At 42.1% G+C, this 26,645-nt stretch overlaps 1 protein-coding gene across 1 annotated transcript in view; it reads left to right on the top strand.

The window, feature by feature from the left end:
• LOC126481004 (facilitated trehalose transporter Tret1-like) overlaps positions 1–26,645 on the top strand; it is a 128,748-nt gene that overhangs the window by 42,826 nt on the left and 59,277 nt on the right. The window lies entirely within an intron of this gene.

Genomic DNA, 26,645 nt, shown 5'->3' with positions numbered 1-26,645 from the left:
TTTTTTGAATAGAAGGAGCACTCAAGGACAAACTTTCTCAGTTTATGTTCAAACTTTACTTTGTTGTCTGTCAGACATTTTATCAGTGGCTAAGTAATGAAGTAAGACATCGAAGCAATTCAGATGAGGGCTGCTAGATTTGTTACCAGTAGGTTCGAGCAACACGTAAGTGTTATGGAGATGGCTCAGGAGCTGAAATGGGATTCCCTGAGGGAAGGCGGTGTTCTTTCCGGGAAACACCATTGACAAAATTTAGAGAACCGACATTTGAAGCTGAATGCCGAACGATTCTGCTCCCGCCAACATGCATTGCGCGTAAGGACCACGAAGATATGATACGAGTAATTAGGGCTCATACGCAGGCGTACAGACGTTTTTCCCTCGCTCCATTTGCGAGTGGAACAGGAGGGGAAATGACTAGTAGTGGTACAGCGTACGCTCCACCACGCACCTTAAGGTGGCTTGCGGAGTACCTATGTAGATGTAGATGTACATATAGATGCAGATTTAGAAGCGATCTAAATAAAATCTTCTTGTGTTAAAGAGAAACTTAATGTGGAATATGAATGTCATTTTTCCTTCTGGTGTTGTAAATATGTACATCATTGTTCCTTTCGAACTGCAGTGAATTATTTACAACAAACTTCATGACGAAACAAATTCCTCATTCCTTAAATAGATGTCTACAAGATGATCCTTGGTGAAGACCACATATTATCATTATTCTCACAGCACGTTTTAGAGCAATAGAGACTTTCTTTCTTAGAGATGAGTTATCACAGAACGTTATTCCATATGAAAATCTGCAAAATATGGCGACGTACTCATTTGTCTCTCCCCAAGATTTGCAATGATTCTAAGTGAAAACTTGGCTGAACTAAATTGTTTTAGGAATTACAGTATGTATTTCTTTCCAATTTAAATTCTCATCAATATGGACACTTAAGAATTTTGAAGTTTCCACCCTGTTTGTTATTTCCTCACCATGTGTTCCACTCATCATTTGTGTAATACCCCTACACGTGCACAGCTGAATATGTTGTGGGTGAGATCATTCGCAGAAAACGTCAGTCATACTACCAACAACTTTGTTTACCGTTTCTTCGGTTTCTGTATTCATGCTTGGATTGAATACTGGTGTCTGCAAGAAGAACTAATACTGCTCGTCCCGTATTGGACGGAAGGTCGTTTACATAAATGAGGAACTACAGTGGATCTAAGATTGGGCACTGGGGAACGCCATACATGACTTCTCTCCAGTCAGAGTAATGTCCCCCGGACTACGTAGGTTGAATTACGAAGTGCAACTTTCTGCATTCTTTTGTTTAGATACGACATCCATCGGTTGAGTTTTAGATAAGTAATGTGAAATCCCCCCCCTCAAGAACCATGGACCTTGCCGTTGGTGGGGAGGCTTGCGTGCCTCAGCGATACAGATAGCCGTACCGTAGGTGCAACCACAACGGAGGGGTATCTGTTGAGAGGCCAGTCAAACGTGTGGTTCCTGAAGAGGGGCAACAGCCTTTTCAGTAGTTGTAGGGGCAACAGTCTGGATGGTTGACTGATCTGGCCTTGTAACACTAACCAAAACGGCCTTGCTGTTGTGGTACTGCGAACGGCTGAAAGCAAGGGGAAACTACACCCATAATATTTCCCAAAGACATGCAGCTTTACTGTATGGTTAAACGATGATGGCGTCCTCTTGGGTAAAATATTCCGGAGGTAAAATAGTCCCCCATTCGGATCTCCGGGCGGGGACTACTCAAGAGGATGTCGTTATCAGGAGAAAGAAAACTGGCGTTCTACGGATCGGAGCATGGAATGACAGATCCCTTAATCGGGCAGGTAGGTTAGAAAATTTAAAAAGGGAAATGGATAGGTTAGAGTTAGATATAGTGGGAATTAGTGAAGTTCGGTGGCAGGAGGGACAAGACTTCTGGTCAGGTGAATATAGGATTATAAATACAAAATCAAATAGGGGTAATGCAGGAATTGGTTGAATAATTAATTAAAAAAATAAGAGTGCGGGTAAGCTATTACAAACAGCATAGTGAACGCATTATTGTGGCCAAGATAGACACGAAGCCCACGCCTACTACAGGAGTACAAGTTTATATGATGAGATAAAAGAAATTATTCAGATAGTGAATGGAGACGAAAATTTAATAGTCATGGGTAACTGGAATTCGATAGTAGGAAAAAGGAAGAGAAGGTAACGTAGTAGGTGAATATGGATTGGGTGTAAGAAATGAAAGAGGAAGCCGCCTGGTAGAATTTTGCACAGAGCATAACTCAATCATAGCTAACACTTGGTTCAAGAATCATGGAAGAAGCCTGGAGATACTAGAAGGTATCAGATAGATTATATAATGGTAAGACAGAGATTTAGGAACCAGGTTTTAAATTGTAAGACATTTCCAGGGGCAGATGTGGACTCTGACCACAATCTATTGATTATGAACTGTAGATTAAAACTGAAGAAACTGCAAAAAGGTGGAAATTTAAGGAGATGGGACCTGGATAAACTGACTATACCAGAAGTTGTACAGAGTTTCAGGGAGAGCATAAGGGAATAATTGAAAGGAATGGGGGAAAGAAATAGCCTTTCTTAAAGATAGGATTAACAGTGGCATATTTCAGTCTCTGGCAAAATGCCTTGAGTTGGCAATGCATTAAAAATTTCAGATAAGACTGGGCTTGTTATATGGGAGAAAATCTTTAGTACTCTATTGGAAAAAGCACCAAAAGTAGATGAGCCTCTGTCTTTGAGAGAATGTATAATTTTCTTAATTTCAGAAGATGAAACTGGTGATACATTCATATGACTGGATTTTGTGAGAGTTCCTTTTTCAACATACCGTTGTTATTTTTCTCTTGAACTGTTTGTCCCCATCGTTCCCACTACATTAAAGAAATTATTATTAAATATATTTGCTACCTGTGACTCATCATTTCCAGCCCTTCCATGGAGTTCAGTGGTGATGTTGTCTTGTTCTGTGGTTGGTTATCCCATCTCTTGTTTTACTACATTCCATACAGCCTTACATCTGTTGTTGGAATTACTGATTTCTGATATTATATGCTTGTTCCTTGATTTTGTAATAATCTTTCGTAGTAATTTTAAGTAGCTTTTGTAGTGTTGAACTACTGCAGGGTGTCTACTTGTTCTTGCCAAAAGACAAATTTCTCTTTTCCTTTCACAAGATTCTTTAATCCGTCTAATGATCCATGAGAAGCTATTTTCAAATTATGATAAGAATTTTTCATTGAATAGATTAAATTTTATTTTAGCATTTGATTCATTATAAATTTCATCCCAGGTCATTTCTTGTAAACTATTCTTAACAACATTTCTCCTGGTGTTGTTAATTATTCCAACTGATGTCCACTCAGGAGTATCCTTACCGTAAGGCACTAGGCAATTTATCCTGATGATGCTTTATGATCAGAGAGAACATTTGTTACTAGGTAAACAGTTATTTTCTAGTTTTGGGTTTCAAAAAAGAAAACATTATCGATAAGTGTCCTACTGACGTTATCCAGGGTACTCAGCAGCCTACTGCAAGACAAGTGTGGTGAAAAGCTTAGAAACTTTCATACATACATTGCAGGACCAAGAAGGAATGAAGAAAGGATAGCAAATAGCAAAATTTTAATGATATTAAGTACGAAATTCGTTTGCAGTGAAAAATTTTATTTAGTCACGAATCAGCTTTCGGCTTTTTATGCCTTCGTCAGGTGGAAACCGTATCTCGCAAATACAGATAAAATAACGAGTGACTTAGATATTCTCTGCACAGAAAATACAGAAATTATACCGTGTGGAGTACTTATACTAAAAGGTATTACATGTAGAATTAATTACATACATCAACTGAAAAGCCGGCTTGAGTGGCCGAGCGGTTCTAGGCGCTACAGTCTGGAACCGCGCGACCGCTACGATCGCAGGTTCGAATCCTGCCTCGGGCATGGATGTGTGTGATGTCCTTAGATTAGTTAAGTTTAAGTAGTTCTAAGTTCTAGGAGACTGATGACCTCAGAAGCTAAGTCCCATAGTGCTCAGAGCCATTTGAACCATTTTAACTGAAAAAGGAAACAATCGTTTCTATGTGCGGATATATTTACTGATGAAATATGAAGTTGAATTTATAATTTTAATCCGGTAGTTATAATTGAAACTTTACTATGGGGAAGAAGGAAACTGAGTTTGGTTGCTTAGCCCCAGCAATATCAACACGTTTTCCATAAGGCGCATTACCAAGGGGAGGTGGGGGAGGAGGTACTTTATGTGCAAACTAAATAAGTTAAAAAAGCTAAATTCGTTAATTGTTTTTGACTTATATTAACAGCAGACATTTTAAAGAGGCACTCATGTTTAAGAATGATTCAGAACTTGAAAATATCTTAGCTATATAGACGCATTTTCATAACATGTACTACCAACCTGGGGTTACTTTATTTTAAAAAATGCAACTTTCGTTAATTGTTGTTGACTTTTATTTACAACATACTTTTTCAAGAGGTACTCATGTTTGAAGTAAGATCCTGATCTGGAAAATATTGAATACGACATTCATTGTGGAAAGTGACGTCACTATTAAGACTTAATTTTTTGTATTAAGTTAAACTGAAAATTGTTAAACATTTACTGAATCTGATAGAATAATTCATTAAAAACGATAAACTTTTCTTTAACTTTAAAATATAAAAATCTGACTAAATTACAATATTTCCATAAGGTGGGTATAAAGTAACACCCCCCCCCCCTTTTTGGTACTGCGATGGTTAATACTAAGCTGTCTCATATGTTTGTTGATTTCTACCATTTTCAGTAGAGCATTTTTCTGCTTTTCTTAACACAAGGAAAAACTTTATATTTTACGACATATGATTGGTTTAGAGCTAAAAGATGATCATAAAAGGTTTAATCTTTCCTCCTTACTGTCCAGCATCTCTTCTTTTTCCTAGTCTTTATGCTGTATCTTCACGGCTTCGGCATCTTAATTTCTAGATTAGGCAATGTTAGCATTAGAGGGTGGCCGCATGCCCTTCACGTCGCCACCCACCACCTTCAAATTCCACCTGGGCCAACTGTGATTTTTCCATAATATTCCCACTTATCATTCTAAGGATTTAGAGGTCTGAGAGCTGTCCACTCTGCAGAAGGTGAACCGCGCAAATTCGTCTACCCTTCCCTGCAGTAGGCTCATAAGTGGGGCAAAGATAAAACCATGGCTACAACATCCAGCAGACTGCTCCAAGTTAGGAAAAGACCAAACAGTTCATATCCATTTACAATCGAAAATATAGGCTCTCCAAGGTGGACGAGGCTTTCAGTTGCGAATGGGTTATAGTTACTTGATGGTTCCATCATACAACATCTACTTATATTTAGGTGCTCTGCCCAGTCGTTGTTTCCATTTTCTGACAATATCTCGACCCGGCCGTCTTTTTCAGGTGCTGCGAGTTTTGCTGTTACGTATACTCACTGCTAGGACTCCAACGCGTCTACTGTTGGTCTCACAACTGTCTAACGTAACAGTCGCGACTCTCCGTCTCGTTTTTGTTAGCATCGGCGATAGTAGCGCCCCAAGCGGCCAGTAAACAACACCTCTGAATAGGACGAGTGCGAGTACTAATGTTTATATTGATTTGTAACACAGTTCTTACAAAACAGAGTGTATGTAGTTCTATAAAAATCGTCATACGTAAAAAATTACACCACATTTGTGATTTCTTAGTGTCCTAAGGAACTGGGAGATACAAAACCGTACACTACAGGACAATTTATTCAAGACTCTCTTCTAGCATACAGACATTTACTGAATAATGTCGTTTTTCTTTAATAACAAAAAGTTGCTAGTAAACACCAGGACACCTCACTTTCTACGGGAAGACGGCGTACATCGACTCAACAAAACAGAGTTTTGTTCGCTACTTTTTCAGCCAAAGCAGTGAATGTGTTACGAAAATGGTAATGAGCGTTTGGCGTCATTGCCCGGGAGGCCCCTTGCGGGACAGGTCCGGCCGCCTTGGTGCAGATCTTATTACATTCGACGCCACATTGGGCGACCTGCGCTCCAGATGGGGATGAAATGATGATGAAGACAGCACTATACCCAGTCCCTGAGCGGAGAAAATCCCCGACCCAGCCGGGAATCGAACCTGGGCCTGTAGGACGGCAGTCCGTCACGCTGATCACATTTTTAAATTTTTTCGGTGTTGTTCGTTTCGTTTGGTCTGGGCGGACGAAACACATGTCATTCGTTCAAGTTGATCGTTGATTCTTTTACTCAGTTCTTTTATTACAAAGGACAATCGGCCCTCAGCTATCGGGGCGGACAATGTGGAACGAATGAAACCTATATGGAACGTAATAGCTATATTATTTAACGTATCAAATAAGTCAACACAACTGTAGCTTAAGAGAAAACCACACAAACTTAATAGTAAACCGCCATAAGCAATAAAACTATTTCCCAATACAGGAGAAGCAAATTCCACAATTGTTACTAAATCTGAGCCACAAGCGGCAAGAATCTCCAACACATTCACTTATGAAACAAAAATAATTACATATTCAAAAATATTCCTATATTAGAAAGTGGAGTGAAGTGTAAGGATGGGCGAATCGTTGGCCCCCATAACAATGTTTTAAGTATCAGGGAAAGTGCCTATGATAATAACAACAGACAACAACAGAAATATATGCTTCCCATGCATGAGATGTGTTTGTATTCTCTTGCTCTCAACAGAATAAGCTGCAAATATAGACATATTCGAAAGTATTTCTTCATGAATGAGCTGTAGCTTATGTCACTGAATCAGTGTGATTCAGCTGTGTTTACATGTATTTCACAATAATTCATGACTCTTGGTAACTTACCAACACGTGGAACGCAAAAATATAACAACTATTCCGTCAATTAAGCAGAAAATAATTAAAAGCAAATATTATCCTTAAGACACATTAAATGTCTGCTTTCTCGCCCCTTGGAGCGCTAGTGTCGCTACAGCTGTCAAAAGGTAACAACTTTCGCACCACAGGGTCTGACTGTATTTATTAGACGGTCGTCTCACGCTGTTATTTATAGACGAGTTCGATTCCGGGGGCCCACTACACCCTTAGATGCTTTTTTTGTTTTTCAGAGTTCGCACTGGTATTCCGTGAAACGCAAAGTCTCTCGGCCGATACATGGCATCCTTTCAGCTAAGATAAAAAGTATTCTTTGTAATTTTACAGACGATCTAGGTCTCCGAAAGCCGGGTGAGTATCGCATTCCATCAACACCACCTAGATCGAAAGGCCGAACAACTGCAAGAATCTGAAGTTGTGACGTCTACGAGAAGCGGTGAAAGTCGACAGATGTCTTACACTGTATCAACAACGTGTTGCGTATAAAAACATGTTATGCTATGTGATCGTTACGGGATTGTGATTTAAGAGCACAGAAATCATATTGTGTGTTGCTAAGTGTTGTTTGCATGAGTTTAACGCAACATAATATACGGTTACGCAGTTTCATCTTCACTGTGGTCGTAAAATGTTGCGTACCAAAAGGTAATGAAAATTACATGGCAGAAAACAAGGTTCAAGTGTTCAAGTTTCCTAAAGATGATGTAATGTCTTTATTTTCGAGCCATAGATAATAAATCTGTTATCTTCTGTGGATAAGCACCATCATTTTAAATGGAAATAAATGAATGTGTTACTAAAAGAAAGAGCTAGACATTGTGTAAGATTTTTGTCTTTTGTATACATTTAGATCATTTCTTCTTTTCAATTCATTCGTACTTATTTCCATTCTCATTGAGTCTGAGATAATTCGGAAGACTTGTTTTTCATTTACGGTGACTTTTACTCTTTGATTTTCGTTTGTAGGTATGGATTTATCTATATCTGTGAATATGGAAGGCCTGAAGCAGGCTTTGGGCGTAGATATGATCTCAACCATTTAGTTTTTGCAATTATGTGGTCTTCTTCCTGATTATGTTCGATGTCGTGAGTGCTGGGAAAATATGCGCCTGAGAAGTGTGTGCTCGTCGTACTTAAGATATCTTCATATGGAGGCGTACAATTAGATGAGGAACATGGTCTGAGAAATCGAAGCTGGCCTTGAGGGAAACCATGAAAAGTACATACTGTTGGTATTTAAGGTATACTGTGTGGTTTTGTAGGCCTGATTGTCGTGTGAGTGAGCGTACCGTTTTAGACTGGTATTCGTTTTGTACGAAAATTTGTGGGGAATATACACTGGAGACCTCCCCCCATGAACCATGGACCTTGCCGTTGGTGGGGAGGCTTGCGTGCCTCAGCGATACAGATAGCCGTACCGTAGGTGCAACCACAACGGAGGGGTATCTGTTGAGAGGCCAGACAAACGTGTGGTTCCTGAAGAGGGGCAACAGCCTTTTCAGTAGTTGCAAGGGCAACAGTCTGGATGATTGACTGATCTGGCCTTGTAACAATAACCAAAACGGCCTTGCTGTGCTGGTACTGCGAACGGCTGAAAGCAAGGGGAAACTACAGCCGTAATTTTTCCCGAGGGCATGCAGCTTTACTGTATGATTACACGATGATGGCGTCCTCTTGGGTAAAATATTCCGGAGGTAAAATAGTCCCCCATTCGGATCTCCGGGCGGGGACTACTCAAGAGGATGTCGTTATCAGGAGAAAGAAAACTGGCGTTCTAAGGATCGGAGCGTGGAATGTCAGATCCCTTAATCGGGCAGGTAGGTTAGAAAATTTAAAAAGGGAAATGGATAGGTTGAAGTTAGATATAGTGGGAATTAGTGAAGTTCGGTGGCAGGAGGAACAAGACTTCTGGTCAGGTGACTACAGGGTTATAAACACAAAATCAAATAGGGGTAATGCAGGAGTAGGTTTAATAATGAATAGGAAAATAGGAATGCGGGTAAGCTACTACAAACAGCATAGTGAACGCATTATTGTGGCCAAGATAGATACGAAGCCCACGCCTACTACAGTAGTACAAGTTTATATGCCAACTAGCTCTGCAGATGACGAAGAAATTGAAGAAATGTATGATGAAATAAAAGAAATTATTCAGATTGTGAAGGGAGACGAAAATTTAATAGTCATGGGTGACTGGAATTCGAGTGTAGGAAAAGGGAGAGAAGGAAACATAGTAGGTGAATATGGATTGGGGGACAGAAATGAAAGAGGAAGCCGCCTGGTCGAATTTTGCACAGAGCACAACATAATCATAACTAACACTTGGTTTAAGAATCATGAAAGAAGGCTGTATACATGGAAGAACCCTGGAGATACTAAAAGGTATCAGATAGATTATATAATGGTAAGACAGAGATTTAGGAACCAGGTTTTAAATTGTAAGACATTTCCAGGGGCAGATGTGGACTCCGACCACAATCTATTGGTTATGACCTGTAGATTAAAACTGAAGAAACTGCAAAAAGGTGGGTATTTAAGGAGATGGGACCTGGATAAACTAAAAGAACCAGAGGTTGTACAGAGATTCAGGGAGAGCATAAGGGAGCAATTGACAGGAATGGGGGAAATAAATACAGTAGAAGAAGCATGGGTAGCTTTGAGGGATGAAGTAGTGAAGGCAGCAGAGGATCAAGTAGGTAAAAAGACGAGGGCTAGTAGAAATCCTTGGGTAACAGAAGAAATATTGAATTTAATTGACGAAAGGAGAAAATATAAAAATGCAGTAAGTGAAACAGGCAAAAAGGAATACAAACGTCTCAAAAATGAGATCGACAGGAAGTGCAAAATGGCTAAGCAGGGATGGCTAGAGGACAAATGTAAGGATGTAGAGCCCTATCTCACTAGGGGTAAGATAGATACCGCCTACAGGAAAATTAAAGAGACCTTTGGAGATAAGAGAACGACTTGTATGAATATCAAGAGCTCAGATGGAAACCCAGTTCTAAGCAAAGAAGGGAAAGCAGAAAGGTGGAAGGAGTATATAGAGGGTCTATACAAGGGCGATGTACTTGAGGACAATATTATGGAAATTGAAGAGGATGTAGATGAAGATGAAATGGGAGATATGATACTGCGTGAAGAGTTTGACAGAGCACTGAAAGACCTGAGTCGAAACAAGGCCCCCGGAGTAGACAATATTCCATTGGAACTACTAACGGCCGTGGGAGAGCCAGTCCTGACAAAACTCTACCATCTGGTGAGCAAGATGTATGAAACAGGCGAAATACCCTCAGACTTCAAGAAGAATATAATAATTACAATCCCAAAGAAAGCAGGTGTTGACAGATGTGAAAATTACCGAACTATCAGCTTAATAAGTCACAGCTGCAAAATACTAACACGAATTCTTTACAGACGAATGGAAAAACTAGTAGAAGCCAACCTCGGGGAAGATCAGTTTGGATTCCGTAGAAACACTGGAACACGTGAGGCAATACTGACCTTACGACTTATCTTAGAAGAAAGATTAAGGAAAGGCAAACCTACGTTTCTAGCATTTGTAGACTTAGAGAAAGCTTTTGACAATGTTGACTGGAATACTCTCTTTCAAATTCTAAAGGTGGCAGGGGTAAAATACAGGGAGCGAAAGGCTATTTACAATTTGTACAGAAACCAGATGGCAGTTATAAGAGTCGAGGGACATGAAAGGGAGGCAGTGGTTGGGAAGGGAGTAAGACAGGGTTGTAGCCTCTCCCCGATGTTGTTCAATCTGTATATTGAGCAAGCAGTAAAGGAAACAAAAGAAAAATTCGGGGTAGGTATTAAAATTCATGGAGAAGAAATAAAAACTTTGAGGTTCGCCGATGACATTGTAATTCTGTCAGAGACAGCAAAGGACTTGGAAGAGCAGTTGAATGGAATGGACAGTGTCTTGAAAGGAGGATATAAGATGAACATCAACAAAAGCAAAACAAGGATAATGGAATGTAGTCTAATTAAGTCGGGTGATGCTGAGGGAATTAGATTAGGAAATGAGGCACTTAAAGTAGTAAAGGAGTTTTGCTATTTGGGGAGCAAAATAACTGATGATGGTCGAAGTAGAGAGGATATAAAATGTAGGCTGGCAATGGCAAGGAAAGCGTTTCTGAAGAAGAGAAATTTGTTAACATCCAGTATAGATTTAAGTGTCAGGAAGTAATTTCTGAAAGTATTCGTATGGAGTGTAGCCATGTATGGAAGTGAAACATGGACGATAAATAGTTTGGACAAGAAGAGAATAGAAGCTTTCGAAATGTGGTGCTACAGAAGAATGCTGAAGATTAGATGGGTAGATCACATAACTAATGAGGAAGTATTGAATAGGATTGGGGAGGAGAGAAGTTTGTGGCACAACTTGACCAGAAGAAGGGATCGGTTGGTAGGACATGTTCTGAGGCATCAAGGGATCACCAATTTAGTATTGGAGGGCAGCGTGGAGGGTAAAAATCGTAGAGGGAGACCAAGAGATGAATACACTAAGCAGATTCAGAAGGATGTAGGTTGCAGTAGGTACTGGGAGATGAAAAAGCTTGCACAGGATAGAGTAGCATGGAGAGCTGCATCAAACCAGTCTCAGGACTGAAGACCACAACAAACAACATACACTGGAGAGCCAAGAAAACTGCTACAGCTGCCCAACATCGTGTAGGACACCCGCGATTACGCAGAAGTACCACAATCTGACGTGGAATATACTCGACTAATGTCTGAAGTAGTCCTGGAGGGAACTGACACCATGAATCTGCAGGGTTGTTTATAAATCTGTGAGAGTACGCGGATCTTTTTCCGGCTGCAGCGATGTCAGAGATATGATGTTTTACCAGACTCCTGATGTTCACGGTACACTAGTGAAATGGTCGTAGGGAAAAATCTCGACTTCATCGCTATCTCGAAGACGCTGTGTCCCATCGCTTGTGCGTCGACTATAACACCACGTTCAAACTCACTTAAATCTTGATAACCTGCCATTGTAGCAGCAGTAACCGGTCTAACAACTGCGCCAGAGGCTTGTTGTCTTATATAAGCTTTGCCGCCACAACGCCGTATTCTGACTGTTTACATATCTCTCTATTTGAATGCGCATGCCTATACCAGTTTCTTTGGTACTTCAGTGTATAAAGTATAGGGAGTCTTTGGGGGACCAGGTGTTATCGTCGAAATCGATGAGGCAAGTACAAGAAGGGGGAAACTGCTGTAGGATTATGGGTTTTGGGGACTGTAATTTCAGCTCCAGAATGTGATAATATACTTCCACCCGAACGAAGAAAGTTTCGTTGAAATGAATTGAAGATCATGTGGCAGAGGGTTCTTTACTTATTCCCGATGGGTTTTCGTGATACAGGGATTTGGGGAAAAGAGGTTTTCGGCATCTTGTCGTGTATCATGATAATGAATTCAGATATACATTACCTGGGGCTTATTCCAGTAGTGTAAAAGGTTATTGGTCAACCATACAATCTATTGTAGGGAGGGAGAAAAGACGCATTTGACACTACAGAGCCATTTAGATAAATATTCATGGAAGCGTAGTGTACCCGATACTTATTGCCCGTTTGAATGTTTTCTTAAAAGTCTGGGCGCATGTACCCTGCAAAATTTGTTATTTTCAGGTGGGGTTGGGGTTGTGGGGTAAATAATAATCAAGGAAAAGTGTTGCTTTGGTTTGGGAGTTGTTAGGGTTGGTGCCTCATTCTTCAGTTTCTTATCTTACGTAATGTTTTTATGTGGGTATTTATTTTATTATTTTAGTTCATTTGGTTGATGTGAGCTTCTGGGTTTATATGTTTGTATGTATGTCTGTATTTGTGTTTTCTTGTGATATTGTCTTTCTTGTGTATTTGTATGTGGGCATGTGATTTTTGTTGACGTCTTGCAAGACTAGCCTTTTTTTTCGAATGACTTTGAGTACTGTAAGTTTAGTTTTTTTTCATTTTTATGTTGTACTGAATTTATCGTGTATTTCTTTGTCGTACTACGTTGTTCTGCGTTAAGTTTGGGTTCTCAAATGCAGCACGGAGTACAGCTTTTACAGTTATTGCTTTTTTCCCGTTTGCTAGAAGTAGTATTACTACGATATTTTCGAGTCCATACGAGTACTAGTCAACGCGAAAAGACTTACATACGTAAAATTCGTATCCCTTACTTCAGTTGATCTACATAAGTCAACTGAAGAATAGGATACTAGTGCTAGCAAACTCGAAAAAAGCGATCTATGTAACGTTAGTATCATTTACCTCAGTTGACCTACGGAGGTAGGTATCCCGTTCTTCATTTGACCTATATAAGTGAACTCAAGAACAGGACACAAATTTTATATATGTCACTTCTTTTCGTCCAGTTCAGCTGAGGTATAAGATGCCAATGTTACGTAAGTCGATTTCTTCGTTTTCGTTAGCATTAGTACCCCACACTTCAGTTGACCTATAATATAACGTATGTCTTTTCACCTTCGCTAGTATTAATATCTACGGAGGAACAGAATGCTAATAGTAACGGAGACGAAAAAAGCAACAACTGTAAAATTTGTATCCCGTACTTCAGTTGACCTATATAGGTTAAGTGAAGAATATGATACTACTGCTAACGAAAACGAAGTAATCCACGTACGTTAAATTTGTAGCATGTATTGCAATTAACCTATACAGACCAACGAAAGTTCGGGATATGACTTATACATATGTCAACAGACATATTCCATGCTAACGTCTCATCATTTGAAAGGGGGCGTATATTCAAAAGGAGTTTCATGAAACAAAATTCTAGTAACTGAAGTTGTTCTTGAAGTTGTGCTGATAATAGATTATTAAGTGAATACAACCGATTGCGATGTGCATGCCTCTGTGTTTTTGTATAAAAACATTATTTGGAAATACGTGGATTTTTGCTAAAGAACTACTGAACATTTAAAAGTGCCCCTAGATGTCCCTAACAGTTCATGCACACGAAAATAACGGATTTTTTTAAAGACGTCACCAGCTTTGCAAATATGCTAGACGTGTTACTTATGCTACGTACGAAATTAATCGCAGTTATGCGTTCTTAATTATTTTTTTTTTCTCACATGGCCACACAAACACCTCTACCACGCGCACCACGCACACAGTTCTCCACTGACGTTAGTTAAACCCGGATACCACAGACGCCGGAAGATTTGCCTGCAGAACAGTAAAGGGGCTACACGCCAACAGAGCGGAGACCCTGCTAAACGTAAGACTAGCCGTGTTCGGTTCCCGGGCTCGAGAGATGTGTCTGTGTAAAAGCGTGATTGTCCCTGACCACAATATGCACAAAAACCAGAGCATATTAATTTTCCGTTTCAAGGCACATCAGTATATGACAGATAATTTATTAACAACACACAATGCACCAACTCGTGCTTCCAAATTGGTAGTATTATATAAATGCTATGATATCCTTCACTGTAGTAAAGAACAATGAATATAATATCATAAATGATGTTTCTTTAAACCTATGTTATAGATTGGCAGATCTTTATAATTGCATGGCCGGCCAGTGTGGCCGAGGGGTTCTAGGCGCTTCAATCTGGAACCGCGCGACCGCTACGGTCGCAGGTTCGAATCCTGCCTCGGGCATGGATGTGTGCGATGTCCTTAGGTTAGTTAGGTTTAAGTAGTTCTACGTTCTAGGGGACTGATGACCTCAGATGTTAAGTCCCATAGTGCTCAGAGCCATTTGAACCATTTTATAATTGCATTATTCACAATACAAATGTTCAAACGCATGTCCGCCTTGTTGGGTGTATAGATATAAGCGCCTCTCAGTATTAGCATGGACAGTTCTTAATATTTCTGTAGCGCAAGCATGACGTATTCATTCTTTTAAACACAACTGGATTTTCTGCTTCCGTTTCGTAAACCCTGGCTTTGATACAATCTCGTACGAAAAAATTCAAGGGCATTAGTTAAATCAGGCGTCTCGCTGGCCATCGAATTCAACCACCACGACCTATCCACCGTTCAGATATCCCCTAACCAGTCTACAAGAATGAGTTGGTGCACCATCGTGCTGAAACCAGTGCCTCACAGCTAACTGAAGTGGGATGTCTTCTAGGAGATGCCCAAGATCCACCTCATTCTGTAGGTATTGCAAACACGGCTACCCAGTTAGTCTGGGAGCCAAATAAACTGGTCCAATGATGTGGTCTCCTAGAATTCCGCACCATACGTTAACACAGCAGTGCGCTTTCTTGTGATGTGGTTATAGCCAGTGAGGATCTGCAGGAACCGAGTAATGTAGATTATGTCTATTGACAGTGGCGTCATTGGCGAAATAGCATTCACCTCCCCATAAAATCTGCTTGATGAAATCCGGATTTACGGCTACTTCATTTCCGAGACGTCGGCAGAACTATACCCGAATTTTGAAATCGTTTCCATACAGCTGCAGTGCAGGTGAAGCTTAAAGGGATACCATTTTCGTTCCTCCAGAATGCTATGTACCAAAGATCTCGATATTGCCAGGTCTGCCGCAGCACTTCTTTGTACTAATTATGATGAGAAATAGGTATTACTGGGCGAGATCTAATGACTTTCATACTATTAATAATAATGACTATCATGGTATTATTATTATTACGAGGGTTGTCCAGAAAGTAAGTTCCGATCGGTCGCTAAATAGAAACCACAGACAAAATCTGAAACACTTTATTTACAAGAGTTAGCTACACTTTCCAGATACTTCTCTACACATTCGCCGCTCCGACTTAGACATTTGTCGGAGTGTTATATCACATTTTCAACACCATCGTCATAGAAGGGAGCCACCTGTGCTTTCCGATAATTCTCTACGCTGCTCTATAGCGGGTATCCTGCGCCCAAGTGTTGTCTTCGTATCCAGCGTTTCATGTGAACAGAGATGATACTCAGGACGAGCCAATTAGGGATGTGTTATGGGTGATCAAACGCTTCCCATCGAAAAGGCTGCAGGAGCGTCTTCACTGCCCCTGCAGAGTGCGGCTGAGAATTGCTATGAAGAATGAAGTGTGTGGCAGTTGTGTTGGGTGGGCTGCATTCATAAAGGCGAAGCCTCTCAGCAGGCCCACCTACTTGGCGGGAGACATCGTTGTTCTAGGCACCGTTACTCGCTCACAGTCCGCTCACAACTGAAAAGAGCGTCTTGATGCGATCGACGGTCATACTAGAGACACTACCCAACACATCTGTGTTAAACTTCATTGGGTTTTCACTGTGGTGTCCATTTCGCGACCGATCGGACAGCCCTGGTATTATTATTATTATTATTATAGGTGCAAATAATACTTCATCTTAAATGCAATATAACGATAATACTTTCGTTTATACTACACTGTACTTATTAGTTATTTTCGTGTAAGTGTGTGGGATGTGCACCAAAATACTCAATAACTTTCCAGGCAACATCGGGTGCGTAGCTGACTGGTCTTCCACGACAGCTCCCTTGATTCTTAAACACATATCCCTACGTCTAAAAACATGCGTAGAAGGTAGATGTCGCGTTGTGAAACGTCGTGAATCCAACCTTCAGGCCTCAGCTGCATTGCGGGGCATCTCCCTGTGGATCAGTATCATTTCGGTGTAGTCTTCGCTAGAGTACATTGCAGTTGTTACCTGTTTGATTGCAAGACCTGACTTGAACTACAAACAGACGCACACGCGACCTGACCAGAGTGGAACCAGGAGGAAAACGCGCACAGATGGGGGCACAGCTCGGTGGAGGTTCGCTTGTGCGTACACTTCCCCTCTGGATAGCAGTGACGAGGCAACCCTCCTTGCACTGACGTACATGGGAAACATAAAACTACCAGAGGACGGCTTGCGTGGACCACCGGGTATGTGTTTCCCTTGTTAAATAACCTCATTCAGGTATCAACACAAAAATCTTTAAATTTACGAGCCAAACGATTCGTTTGATGTTGGCTGCTTTGTATTACGATCGTCGCTTGGTTATGACGTTACGGTTGTTTGGGTTTGTCTGCGGGTGGTGTTAATTCAATGAGAATGAGGTATGTCTTACGTGAGGTAGATTATCAGAAAAGATGAGGAGAGATGCAAGAAACACGAGCAATATACCCGAGAAAACAGCCAATCAAATCAGCTGTCGCTGAGCGCTATCTCGAATAGTTATTTAATGAAATACGATGAGATCAGTATCGTGGTGCAAACATCAAGTTTCTGGGACAGCGCTATTAAGGAGTCTATCGAAACTAAGACGTCAGAAAAGCTAACAAACAAGGACTGCAGTTTGTTTAAATAACGCCTGGGATCCGGCACTGAGTTTATCAAAATTTCGTCGGCCATCATATCCACCAGTCGCTGAAAGAATCTGCGTTTCATTCAATGTCAGTATGAGCTCTTAAAACTGAAAGAGCATCAAAGATCGTAGTGGGCACCGGGAATCGAACCCGGCTATAAATAGCGGTGTGAGACCAACAATAGTCGGTAGGGGTCCAACCAGCGAGTACGCATAACAACAAACCTTACAGCACCCAAAGAAGACAACTGGGCCAGTCGTCTAAATTCATACTTATTGCAAAAATATGTGTGGGTATGCGTGTGTGTATGTTCCACATCTTGTCCTAACTCACTGGACCGATTTCAGCCAAACTTCATACACATATCTCATACTGTTGACCTACTAAGGACACTGCCTACATTACGCTTGCCCGTCCTCTTTCAGAATACTGCTGCGCGGTGTGGGATCCTTACCAGATAGGACTGATGGAGTATGTCGAAAAAGTTCAAGAAAGGCAGCACGTTTTGTATTATCGAGAAATATGGGAGAGAGTGTCACAGAAATGATACAGGATTTGGGCTGGAAATCGTTAAAAGAAAGGCGTTTTTCGTTGCGACGGAATCTTCTCACGAAATTCGAATCACCAACTTTCTCCTCCGAATGCGAAAATATTTTGTTGACACCGACCTACATAGGGAGGAACGATCACCACGATAAAATAAGGGAAATAAGAGCTCGCACGGAAAGATATAGATGTTCATTCTTTCCGCGCGCTATACGAGATTGGAATAATAGAGAATTGTGGAGATGGTTCAATGAACCCTCTGCCAGGCACTTAAATGTGATTTGCAGAGTATCCATGTGGATGCAGATGTACTGTCAGGCAACAATCGCTGTGTGAATAAGAACCACCGATTTATCATAGTTCAGCAGATATAACGTCATAAACAGTGAAATGCGTGGAAAACGCCGCATCATGCATTACGTTTAAATGTATTACTTCCAAAATACTGACTGGATTCGCAATAAATTTCACAGGTAACTCCCACATATGCTGCTAAGTGTACCTACAAAAGTACATCATGTTAACACACATAGTTTTGGAGATATTACGTCGTAGACACTGAGATGCATGAAAAACTGCCGCACTGTGAATGATGTTTAAATTTATTATTTCTTTGCTACTAACTCTATTCGCAACACAGTTGGCAGACAGTACCCATGAATGTCGCTGAATGTACTTACACAAATATATCATTGTATGACACACAGTTCAAGAGACATGACGTCATAATCACTGAACTTCGTGAAAAACGGCACATCATACTCAAAATTTTAATATATTTATTCTATACTACTAAGACACTTGTATAGTCGAGTCAACTTAAGGAGACCCTGACACCTGGAAGCGCTTTTGAGAGCTTTCAACTTGGAAGCGCAAACAGCTGTAGGCGAAATCAGTAACCATCTCTACCGAGCTATGAAGAGGCGTGACCACAAAGAGGTTTACAAAATTGTGTTGCAGAGACCCGAATCAGCTGCGCCCAGCTTACATAAACTGTCTGGGACCATTTTTCTTAATTTGCGTACTGTAATTATACATTTTTACATTATGCTTATTTCTTTATACAACTTTTTCATAATTCCAAAGGTGTTTTCACGAATATATGGAAATAATTTTTTTTCGATACTTCACAACAAACACAGTTCATTTTTTGTTTTCGTTTCAAATAGGAAAATGGCAGAATGAATACCCGGGTAATGCTGGGTTTGTCAGCTTGCATTGTGCATAAAGTGGAGACAAAGATTCAGCGTAACACCCGGAAGCACACTTTAATCAATCGCACTGAGAAAACCTGAGAGATCACATTTACGTATTTATTCCAAAACGCATTCTAGGGCATTTGCTGTGATATAATGCCTCGTTGGTGTTTTTGGCAAATGACCAATATTAATGTTATAGCAGTAGTTTTTACACTGCTCCCATGTAAATATAACGTGATCGGAACTTTACTGCCTCAACAGACTTGGTCAACCAATGTAACATAGTTTCTGCCTCTCTCAGTGAAACATTTCCTGTGAATACTGGGTAGAAAATCTATGATACTTTTGAACTGCATATGTCTGAACTAGAAAGATAATGACGTTCAAAATCTGCAAGACGCTTATGAGCAAATCGGACTTTATAAGAGGGTGGGTTAATAAGTGTGGTACATTTCCATGAAAGAATGGAACATTTTTGTTGCATTTTCATGGTTGGTCAGCTTGATTATTGCAGTGGTTGCATTCAGAATTTCAATAATATGCAGCGTACAGTTCATTGTTGACAGCCGTTTGAATTGGTCAGTGTGTCGACTGCGACTGGAAATTGAGGAAACCGAGTTCTGTGCCGTCATTAAACATTATCGTTTTTAAGGTTTGGATTGCCGCATAAATCAAAACAGAATTTGATGAAGATCGCCCGGCTTCTCCACCATCATTGAAGTCAATTTACTTTTGGATTAATGAATTCAAACGTGGCCTGACAAGCAAAGGAGACGAAGCGCATTCCAGCCGTCCAGTTGAGGTCAACTCAAAGGAAACAATTAATAAGATCCATTATGTGGTAATGTAAGACCGCCGATGTAAATTCGTAAAATTGCTGAGACTCCAGGCATCTCAACTGAGTGAGTGCATGACATCCTGCACGGAGAACTGGCTATGAAGAAGCTGTATGCGCTGTGGGTGCCTCGACTGCACACTCCACCAAAAGCGCATCTGGCATAACAATTCAACACAACGTTTGATGATGTTTAATCGCAATCCACAATACTTTTTGGGCCGATTTACGACTGTTGATGAAAGCTGGATTCATTATTATACATAACAGTCAAAACAGCAGTCAACAAAATGCACCAAGGCTGGTGAAAGTGCACTGAGGAGGGAAAAGACCATTTTATCAGCTTGTAAGGTGATGACCACTGTTGGATTTCCAAGGAACAATCCTCATAGATTACTTGGAAAATGGCAGAACCATAACTGGACCCTATTAAGCTTCATTGTTCGATCGTTTGAAACTTGCACTGGCTGAAGAAAGACAAAGGTTGGCACCCAAAGACGTGATCTTTCACCAGGATAATGCATCATCCCACACATCAGCGATAACAGTAGTGAAAGAGCATGAATTGGGCTTTGAATTACTTCCTCATACACCCTATTCACCAGACTTATACCGAAGAGACTTCTTCCTGTCCCCTAACTTGAAACTTTGGCTTGCTGGGAAGAAATTTTCATTAAATAAGGAAGTGATAGTTACAGTCAACGAGAATTTTGCAGTTAACAAAACCTATTTTTCCCATGGGATGAAAAATTTGAAGAATCGCTGGACCAGGTGTATATCCCTCAAAGGAGACTACGTCGAGAATTCAGATGAGTTGTTTACAAAACAAACATTTTTCTTGCTTTTTTACCATACTTGTCAAACCCACCTCGTGAAGTAGTCACGTAACTTTGGAGCCAGTTCTGAATCTGAATGTGTGGATGGTTAAAATGCAGCCAAGATCAAGGTGTACACTTAAAGAGTATCAATACTGATGAGCCAAAACATTACCTGCTTAATGGCGTGTTGGTCCACCTTTTGTATCTAATACAGCGACGATTCTGCGTGGCATGGACTGGAAAAGCCCTTAGTGGGTTTATTGAGCAGTGTGGAAACCTAATTTTTACGAAATTGCCATAAATTGGGGGAGCGGAACTGACATCCCATCGGGTGCAGATCAGATGAATATAGTAGTAAAGACATCAACGTGAGTGCTCCTCAAACCTCTGTAGCACGATCCTGATCTTGTACCACGGATTCAGGACATCAAGCTGAAAGGGATGTGAATATAACTCTGAGATGCAAACATCAGGAGGGAAATCAACCGAAACGAAGAGAGGAAACTATCCAAAACGAAAGACGACGAAATGGACATTTGCAATAAATTGCATAGGTACATACAGCGTGGATACGACAGTGTGGGAAATAAGAAGTCGCTTGGCAGCAGCACTGAACACGCGTCAGAACTCATAACGTGGACGTGGCAAAGATTTAACACCGTTCTGCAGTTCTTAGACCTACGTTTTAAAGTAAAATCAGCCTGGAGGTACTTCCTTAGTCTGCTAAAGACGCACCTACGATTATAAGCGCCATATGGAACTCAGACTTTTCCGCAGGATTTCTGAATCATTTCTGACGAATGTGTGGTTCCTCCAACAATGTCACTACCGATTTATACCCTCGTTAGTGCGAGCTAGCGCTGTGGCCCTAATAATCATGATGTGAACGGTGCATTAAACCCCTACCCTCCTCCTTACAAGCAGAAAGCGATTTAGTGTTCGGGTCAGCACTGCATCTGAGTGAATTTCAAGCGATTCCTCACTGAAATTCTGAGAGTTGATTCGGTCTTTGTCCACGCTACTTGGAGGAGGAAGAAGAGATTAGTGTTTAAGGTCCCATGGACGACAAGGTCATTAGACACGGAGCACCATCTCGGATTAGGAAGAATGGAGAAGCAAACCAGTCGTGACCTTTCAAAAGAATCATCCCTGCATTTCCCTTAAGCTATTCAGGTAAATCACCGAAAACATAAACGAGGAGGATGCGAGTCTGATCCGTTGTCCTTCAGAATGCGTGTCCAGTGTGCTAATCCCCGCATGGTACGCTGCTTGCAAGTACGCAAGATGTGACAGAGAAATGGCATAGTTCACATCCTCCATTTGCTTCTTCGTTTAAAGACTCTAACGTCAATGGGGAGTGCAGCTTGATTCGCACTTCTTTAGCCAGCCTTGTTTACTAATTGCCTCTCAGCCATTCTTGATTCTACGTTAGTGCAGTGTACCGTACGTTACAGTGTCTGTAAAGTTGGAAGCAACGTTCCTTCTTCGAACATGCAAATTCTTTGAAGGCGTTTTTTGATCCTTACATTCAATAAAATCGTAAAAATTATTTAATATCACAAAGCGCAACTCTTTGTGAAGAAAGTAAGCCTTAAACCGTTACTGTTGGGTCATCCGCTGAGCAGATCTAGCGAATTATCGAGTGTCTTTTTGTTCAAAAAATCGATACATCTCGAAAAATAATTAACATTTTGTAACTTTTCCTACAAGTACATTTTTTTTATTTACCGCGGACTACGCTTACAGTAAATAGCAAGTATGGGAACGTGAATGTTAACGGTCTTTTCGATATATCTCGAAATGTAAGAAAGCAATCAATACTTATAAACACCAATCGATAAATCTGAACCCCCACAACTTTCTCATTCAACATTTTTCGGTCGTAGATGTAGTTTTTATGGTTTAACCATAACCATTTTTTGCACCTTTGCGGATTTTTTTGGCCATGTTCGCCATCTTGGATCAGGTTTCATGAAAAAGAAGCTCTACTTAAAATTTAATTTCCTATGCTCTCATGTTTTTGTTTTCAGATAATAATTTTTGCAATCACTTCTCCGTAATGCTTGGCATTGAAACAGAGGATGACACGCGTAAAGCTGAAATACTAAACACCTTTTTCCAAAGCTGTTTCACAGAGGAAGACCGCACTGCAGTTCCTTCTCTAAATCCTCGCACAAACGAAAAAATGGCTGACATCGAAATAAGTGTCCAAGGAATAGAAAAGCAACTGGAATCACTCAATAGAGGAAAGTCCACTGGACCTGACGGGATACCAATTCGATTCTACACAGAGTACGCGAAAGAACTTGCCCCCCTTCTAACAGCCGTGTACCGCAAGTCTCTAGAGGAACGGGGGGTTCCAAATGATTGGAAAAGAGCACAGATAGTCCCAGTCTTCAAGAAGGGTCGTCGAGCAGATGCGCAAAACTATAGACCTATATCTCTTACGTCGATCTGTTGTAGAATTTTAGAACATGTTTTTTTGCTCGCGTATCATGTCATTTCTGGAAGCCCAGAATCTACTATGTAGGAATCAACATGGATTCCGGAAACAGCGATCGTGTGAGACCCAACTCGCCTTATTTGTTCATGAGACCCAGAAAATATTAGATACAGGCTCCCAGGTAGATGCTATTTTTCTTGACTTCCGGAAGGCTTTCGATACAGTTCCGCACTGTCGCCTGATAAACAAAGTAAGAGCCTACGGAATATCAGACCAGCTGTGTGGCTGGATTGAAGAGTTTTTAGCAAACAGAACACAGCATGTTGTTATCAATGGAGAGACGTCTACAGACGTTAAAGTAACCTCTGGCGTGCCACAGGGGAGTGTTATGGGACCATTGCTTTTCACAATATACACTCCTGGAAATGGAAAAAAGAACACATTGACACCGGTGTGTCAGACCCACCATACTTGCTCTGAACACTGCGAGAGGGCTGTACAAGCAATGATCACACGCACGGCACAGCGGACACACCAGGAACCGCGGTGTTGGCCGTCGAATGGCGCTAGCTGCGCAGCATTTGTGCACCGCCGCCGTCAGTGTCAGCCAGTTTGCCGTGGCATACGGAGCTCCATCGCAGTCTTCAACACTGGTAGCATGCCGCGACAGCGTGGACGTGAACCGTATGTGCAGTTGACGGACTTTGAGCGAGGGCGTATAGTGGGCATGCGGGAGGCCGGGTGGACGTACCGCCGAATTGCTCAACACGTGGGGCGTGAGGTCTCCACAGTACATCGATGTTGTCGCCAGTGGTCGGCGGAAGGTGCATGTGCCCGTCGACCAGGGACCGGACCGCAGCGACGCACGGATGCACGCCAAGACCGTAGGATCCTACGCAGTGCCGTAGGGGACCGCACCGCCACTTCCCAGCAAATTAGGGACACTGTTGTTCCTGGGGTATCGGCGAGGACCATTCGCAACCGTCTCCATGAAGCTGGGCTACGGTCCCGCACACCGTTAGGCCGTCTTCCGCTCACGCCCCAACATCGTGCAGCCCGCCTCCAGTGGTGTCGCGACAGGCGTGAATGGAGGGACGAATGGAGACGTGTCGTCTTCAGCGATGAGAGTCGCTTCTGCCTTGGTGCCAATGATGGTCGTATGCGTGTTTGGCGCAGTGCAGGTGAGCGCCACAATCAGGACTGCATACGACCGAGACACACAGGGCCAACACCCGGCATCATGGTGTGGGGAGCGATCTCCTACACTGGCCGTACACCACTGGTGATCGTCGAGGAGACACTGAATAGTGCACGGTACATACAAACCGTCATCGAACCCATCGTTCTACCATTCCTAGACCGGCAAGGGAACTTGCTGTTCCAACAGGACAATGCACGTCTGCATGTATCCCGTGCCACCCAACGTGCTCTAGAAGGTGTAAGTCAACTACCCTGGCCAGCAAGATCTCCGGATCTGTCCCCCATTGAGCATGTTTGGGACTGGATGAAGCGTCGTCTCACGCGGTCTGCACGTCCAGCACGAACGCTGGTCCAACTGAGGCGCCAGGCGGAAATGGCATGGCAAGCCGTTCCACAGGACTACATCCAGCATCTCTACGATCGTCTCCATGGGGGAATAGCAGCCTGCATTGCTGCGAAATGTGGATATACACTGTACTAGTGCCGACATTGTGCATGCTCTGTTGCCTGTGTCTATGTGCCTGTGGTTCTGTCAGTGTGATCATGTGATGTATCTGACCCCAGGAATGTGTCAATAAAGTTTCCCCTTCCTGGGACAATGAATTCACGGTGTTCTTATTTCACAAAGGAGGTGGCTTACAAAACACTCGTTCGACCTATACTTGAGTATTGCTCATCAGTGTGGGATCCGTACCAGGTCGGGTTGACGGAGGAGATAGAGAAGATCCAAAGAAGAGCGGCGCGTTTTGTCACCGGGTTATTTGGTAACCATGATAGCGTTACGGAGATGTTTAATAAACTCAAGTGGCAGACTCTGCAAGAGAGGCGCTCTGCATCGCGGTGTAACTTGCTCGCCAGGTTTCGAGAGGGTGCGTTTCTGGATGAGGTATCGAATATATTGCTTCCCCCTACTTATACTTCCCGAGGAGATCACGAATGTAAAATTAGAGAGATTAGAGCGCGCACGGAGGCTTTCAGACAGTCGTTCTTCCCGCGAACCATACGCGACTGGAACAGGAAAGGGAGGTAATGACAGTGGCACGTAAAGTGCCCTCCGCCACACACCGCTGGGTGGCTTGCGGAGTATCAATGTAGATGTAGATGTAGATGTAGAATGCTTGGATCAGAACGAGGTCCGCTCACACAGCTTCGCCACACGGATGCAGTGCACTTTTGCATTCCCTACTCTGGGGCAGGTTGAACTGACGACCATCACTTGTAATAAGAGCCAGATTTACAGACAGTGGCGCACTAGGCCGGAGGCATTTGGCACCACAACAGCTCTCCCCCCTCCCCCCCCCCCCTCGCCACCCATCCATACACATACACACATCATTTTTTGTTGCCCTGCAAAATTAAGATGTTACAAGAATGTTGTCATCGAGGAAATCACTTAAATATTTCATGTAAATTGCACTTAGAAGCTATTTTTCTCTCGCAAAAAGGAAAAATATACCGAAGCAAGGACAGGAACAAGCTTGTTCTATATACTGTCGAGTTTTGAATGAAAAGGGTTTGTATAGGTAGGAAATTCAATAACCATTTTCACCTTAGAATAATAAATAGACCAATTTAGCTTATTGACAAAAAGAAAAGAAGTACTTTACTGTGAAATCAGGTATATAAACATTAATGCAGAAAGTTAGCATAACACCCAGAAATAATTTTAGTTGATACTTAATTTCAGCAAAGTCGTCAATTGTCTGAACACAATTAATTCTGTTAACAATTTCACTTTAAGTAGCTGTAAAGAACAATAGCTAACAAGCGCAGCAATGACAACTGAATCAATGTATGCGAATTGATGCGAAACACAACCATGCACGATCTGATCAAAAGTATCGGGACCTCTCTGTGTAATGTGGAATTGACCACTAGATTTCACGAGAGGTATACCCGCCTGTATAAAAGGAGACAGGCAGTACTGTGTTGTCAGCGGCGCTCGCCTCGCTCGCCTACACATCCGACGTGCCTGGAAGAGAAGAGGGGGGCAAATTGGCTGCTGTGGTTGAGTTCCGCCTCAAGTTGGTCGGTAACTAAGAAGAAAGAGATGAAATCAGAGCAGTGCTACCGCTGTCAGCAAATTGGGCACGTCGCTGAGAATTGCAGAAATGAGGTTGCACGCATGAAGTGTGCGAAAGCACATGACACCCACAGCTGCACCAAGACAGGCGACGAACGTGTGCCGTGGGTCAACTGCGGTGGTGCACACTTGGCAGACCATCGCGGCTGGAGTTACATCAAGAACTGTAGCTGCGGCAACAAGACGAAGAGGAGGAGACGCTCCAGCGAGGTCGCAAATGACGAGTTTGCGGTGCCCTGCATCACCGAGAAAGGGACGCCATCAGTCGCCCCGCTCCCCCACCATGTCGCCCCTGGCCGAAGAGGGGTAACCAGGCC

The sequence above is a fragment of the Schistocerca serialis genome, chromosome 5 (genome assembly GCF_023864345.2).
Source record: "Schistocerca serialis cubense isolate TAMUIC-IGC-003099 chromosome 5, iqSchSeri2.2, whole genome shotgun sequence".
NCBI classification, from domain to species: Eukaryota; Metazoa; Arthropoda; class Insecta; order Orthoptera; family Acrididae; genus Schistocerca; species Schistocerca serialis.
The sequence above is the reverse complement of the archived record's forward strand: the minus strand, read 5'-3'. Positions and strand labels throughout refer to the sequence as shown.